This window comes from Macadamia integrifolia, chromosome 9 (assembly GCF_013358625.1).
Source record: "Macadamia integrifolia cultivar HAES 741 chromosome 9, SCU_Mint_v3, whole genome shotgun sequence".
In the NCBI taxonomy this organism is placed as follows: domain Eukaryota; kingdom Viridiplantae; phylum Streptophyta; class Magnoliopsida; order Proteales; family Proteaceae; genus Macadamia; species Macadamia integrifolia.
In genome coordinates this window covers 39120410-39125139 of record NC_056565.1, presented here as the reverse complement: position 1 = coordinate 39125139, position 4730 = coordinate 39120410, and the positions used below count along the sequence as shown (strand labels likewise).

The 4730-nt window shown below is 35.0% G+C and overlaps 1 long non-coding RNA gene across 1 annotated transcript; it reads right to left on the bottom strand.

The window, feature by feature from the left end:
* Positions 1 to 2571: 2571 nt before the first annotated feature.
* Positions 2572 to 4712, bottom strand: LOC122087999. The gene is made up of 3 exons (XR_006142941.1): positions 4568 to 4712; positions 4275 to 4421; positions 2572 to 2864 (listed from the first exon to the last, which is right to left on the bottom strand). It is a non-coding gene; the product is annotated as an uncharacterized LOC122087999 (long non-coding RNA).
* Between the last annotated feature and the right edge of the window lie 18 nt (positions 4713 to 4730).

The following is a 4730-nucleotide window of genomic DNA, read 5'->3' as shown; positions in this document are numbered from 1 at the left end:
AATGCAATTGTTACATAAGGGTATTCTTCTTCTTCTCAATTAAGGAGATAAAAGACATTTTATTCACCAAGACAACTCTAAAGAGAGCATCACAATGTTGATTTTTGGGTTGTCCACCCATATAGTGGGGTCCATATCAACAATATCCACTTCACTATCATGTAGGTAAATTTCAGAACACAACCATAAGTCTTCTTCACACTAGCTCTCAACGGGGTCTCAAGTGCTATGAACACTAGCATAAGGAGCTTCTCCTCTTGAAATGTCCACCAAGCAATCTCAAAATCTACGATTGTCTCTTGACATGTTGAAAGCTCATCAACATCAAAACATCTTGTCACAATACTACCCTACAACAAATAAAAGTCATTCTTCCTCTTTCCTTGCATCACAACAAAAGCACATTTCAAAACTTTTATGATTCCACCTTGAGCAAAATATTTAAGGTCATTAGAGTCAAGAGTACCCAAGGAAATCAACATGAAAGAAGCAAGAGATCGGCTCCTTGTGTTTGCGTTCATAGCACTTGGGAGCCTTTTCAGTCGGTGTAGTTGGTGCAATAACTGGGCATTTCCATTACAACAAGTATATAACTGCAACAATTGGTATCAGAGTTGATTAGTGTTTCAGGTGGATTTTCTGAGATGGCATCTAAATTTTTCAAGTAGAATTTCTCAAATGATGCAACACGTCATCATTTAAGACTGTTTGGTGGACTAATTCAAGAAGAGAAGCTCCTTGTGCTATCGTCCATAGCACTTGAGAGATTTGTCAGGGGCTAATGTAGAGAATACTTATGTACAATGAAGTGAAGATTGTTGATATGAGCCCCGCCATATGGGTGAGCAACCCATAAGTCAAAATTGTGGTCCTCTCTTTAAAGTTGTCTTGATGAAGAAAATGTGTTCATCATCTTAATTGAAAAGAAGACAAATATCCTTGTATAACAATTTCATATGAATGCAATTAATAAAGAAAGAGTTAGGAAAAGGAGATAACAACAAGTATGTCAGTGGATTATGAGATTCAAGAAAATTGGATGCACCTACTACATGGACGAAAAGTCAAAAACAATACTAAATGTGAAATTCGTCCACTACATTTTTCTATAAATAGAGGGAGCTGGTGCTCTTTGAGGTATACGAACACAATGGGTTCAAGAGAACAGGAGGAGGAAGGATAGCCTCTTGTACTCATTTGTAGAGTCTCTTGTTTCTAGTATTGGCTGATCCTGTGAGTAGGAATTCAAGGATAGAGATTTTTTGTAGGGAGCAATGAGTGTATTTGGGTTTTGGTATCTAGAGAGTGCTGTCACCATTTGTATATTGTTCACATCATAGTGAATTTGTGTTATTGTCTCCGCCCGTGGAAATAAGCCAAAAGTCAAACCACATAAAACTTAATATCTTTTGTGTGTGTGTTTTCTATTTGCTTCTTTTTCTATCATTTTCTCTTGATCCCTGAAACTCTAAACATTGATCTTGGATTGTTTCTGTTACAACAACTGGTATCAGGATTGCAAGAATTGGTATTAAAGTTGATCGATGTATTAGGTGGAATTTCTGAGGTGACAGCTAAATTCGAGATCGAGAAATTCGATGGTAAATTTAGATTCAGTCTTAGGCGAATTAAAATGTGTGCCCTGTTGATTCAACAGGACCTACAAAAGGCACTTGAGGGGAATGACAAGTCAACAACAATGTAATGACAAATTTCCAACAAATGAAAATTAAAAAAACAAGAAGGCTTTTAATGTGATTCACCTTAGTCTTGTTGATGAGGTGTTGTGTGAAGTCATAAAGGAGGACACAACGACTAATTTATGGTTAAAGCTCGAAAAACTATACATGATAAAATCTCTCACTAACGGGTTATAGCTGAAACATAGGCTCTACACTTTTTGGATGAGAGAAGGTATGTCTATTAAAGAATATATTGATGAATTCAATAGAATAATTATGCATATGAAGAATATTGTTGTTAAAATTGAAGATCAAGCTCTTACTCTATTATGTTCATTATACTACAAGAAAAGTGGTCTACGACAACATTTGTAAACACCACCGTAAAGTGTGAAAATGTCGCTATATGTCTATGGCGGAATTTGTAGAAAACACCGCTATATCCACCGCCGCAAAAGAACTACGGCGTATTTGGTAAACACCACCGTAAAATCTCTTCAACGGCGTATATAAATAAATGCTACTAAAAGACTTCGGCAGCATTTATAAATAAATGCCGCCAAAATATTGTATACAACAACGAACACGGGTGCATATAGTGGCATTTATTACTAAACGCCGCGAAATATATATATATATTATTTTTTTTTTTTTAAATAAATGAACATATAGTGGCGTGTGTTAGTAAACACCACTAAAGAAGTGCTTTTTATTTTAAAACAAAAGACCCATTAGTGGCATTTATTAGCAAATGCCACTAAATTTATTTTTTTTTAATTACATATTATTGTTTATTTATCTCATTATGTAACCTGTTGAAGCAAATGCTTACATTCCTTGTTCTCATTCTGGATATGAATAAAAATTAATAGAGTTTCACAATAAAATACACAAGAATATAATAAATGGCTATCCATTCCCTATAAAGTCCAGTTGGTACAAAGTAATGTAACAAACCAAATTGTCATCATGGAGACAAAAAAAAATCTCATATCCCTATAGATAGCACTCAATTTAACAAGAAATATGTGGTTTACTTGCTCACAATAACATATTAACATAATAAGTTTTTCAAAATAAAGGTTCACACGTCAAGGCAGCTAGGTCAATCCCCAAGTCCTACTTTGCTTCATCATTAAACATAACTTTATTGTAAGCAGAAGACAAATTTCATGCAAGTACCTGAACAAATGAAAAATACCAGTCAAGTTCTTGTTAAAATTCTACGAAAGTGCCTTACATTTCATTTGTAGCACAGGTTCACAAGATAAATAAGCTAAACTTTACAAACTCTGTTGGGTTTTCTTGAATCCTAAAACCATAGAGGAGCCCGGAAAATTAAACAAGAAAAGCAGTAAGGGCAGAGAAGCAAATAAAACTACGGAATCTCTAGTTGCTTCTTGTTCTACTTCGAGTGTTGATTTAAAACCAGGTGCTTGAACTAATTGTATTATGGGTTTTTGCCTCAGCATAACTCAGTTGTGGAAATTTTAGTAGTGTTTTCTACAGTTCAAGTGATGGTGGAAAACTTCATCAAGAATTCATGAAAACTTTAAAAAAGAGGATAATGTGACTCCTTACCATTTCAATATTTTGGTTACTTTCTCTCAAATCTTTTATTGATTCATTGTTGCTTTACTTACATACTAATAGTTATATAAATGGTGGGGTGCTCACAAGCTGTTCTTATTGTGTAGACCTCACACTACCCTCTCTTGGACTGGCTCTGTAGCCCTTTCAGAAAAAAAAATCCAATCCAACTTAAATCAGACCCATCACTCATCAACAAAGGGAATAACATTAACTAAGGTCATGAAGTGGTTAATAGAGGTGATATGAAAGTCAGGCCTATCACTGTTCTTCACTTTATTGTGAATTAAGGATTTGGGTGCTATTGGCTGATAACTCGAGAGTCTCAAGTTGAGACTTGGCTCCCTCCAAAATAACAAGAGAGAAGGAAAAAAAATTGTTAGCGCAAGTGTCTGACTAGCCATTTCATCCTTCCTAATGGAGGTTAGATTTTGACCAAGGCTTACAAACTGTCAGAATAGATAATCCCCTAAAATACAACAATGTTCTAATGGTTGGATTGAGGACAACAATCAAATAAGTGTAAAACTTCAAAACCCAGACTAGGAGATTTTTTATTGCAGGAAATATGTTCAATTGATAATATTGACTGAAAACCCACCGGAAACTTAAGAAATAATTGAAGAACAATAATTGTCTTGACTTGGTATCGCTGGGAAGAGGAAAAGGAATAAGATAAGGATGGAAAATCAAATCTCCCACTTGATTACCCTCAGAATCCCACTGAGGTTACTGCTGCCTCTCACTGCACCATTGAAGCAAAGCTTTCTTTCATTTAACATAGAATCATTGAATGCCTAGAATAGGATAAAAGCCTTGATACAAAAAGAGAAAGAACATAAAGTAAAAGAAAAAAGAACAGAAAGTAAAAGAAACACAAATGCTAAATAGAACAACCACTGAAGAGTGCACTAAGAAAAAGTTTAAGTACTTTTTATGATTTTTCAGGAGAAGAATGCAACTTTGTTAGAATGTTATAATTAATTGAGCATAAGGACCAACCTTTAAAGCATGCTCAGTGAACTCAAACTTCTCTTGGCGAAGATATACCATCCCAAGACCATACCACATGTTATAGTGTCTTGCATCTATTCTGAGGGCACTCTGATAGCGCTTTATTCCATTTTCAAAATCCTCAAGGCTACATACCTATTAATGGACAGAATACAACAATAAGGACATAAAGATAAAAGATACAAAAGACAATAACATGTAGTCACCAAAAACAGTTATATGGACCAAGCCCAATTCAGATTCTTAATTGAATCTACAAAACTGTAAAGAAGAAGGTGTACCCCTTATTCATGGCCACATAGGGTATGGGCATATGCAAATTTTGAGTTGAGATTAACAGCACGCTGAAAATTTTTCAGAGAAGTTCCTTGATCTTTCTGCAAGCTATAGCAGTTTCCTACAGCAAACCTGCATGCCAATTGCATCAGAGAATTGTTGGGGGGG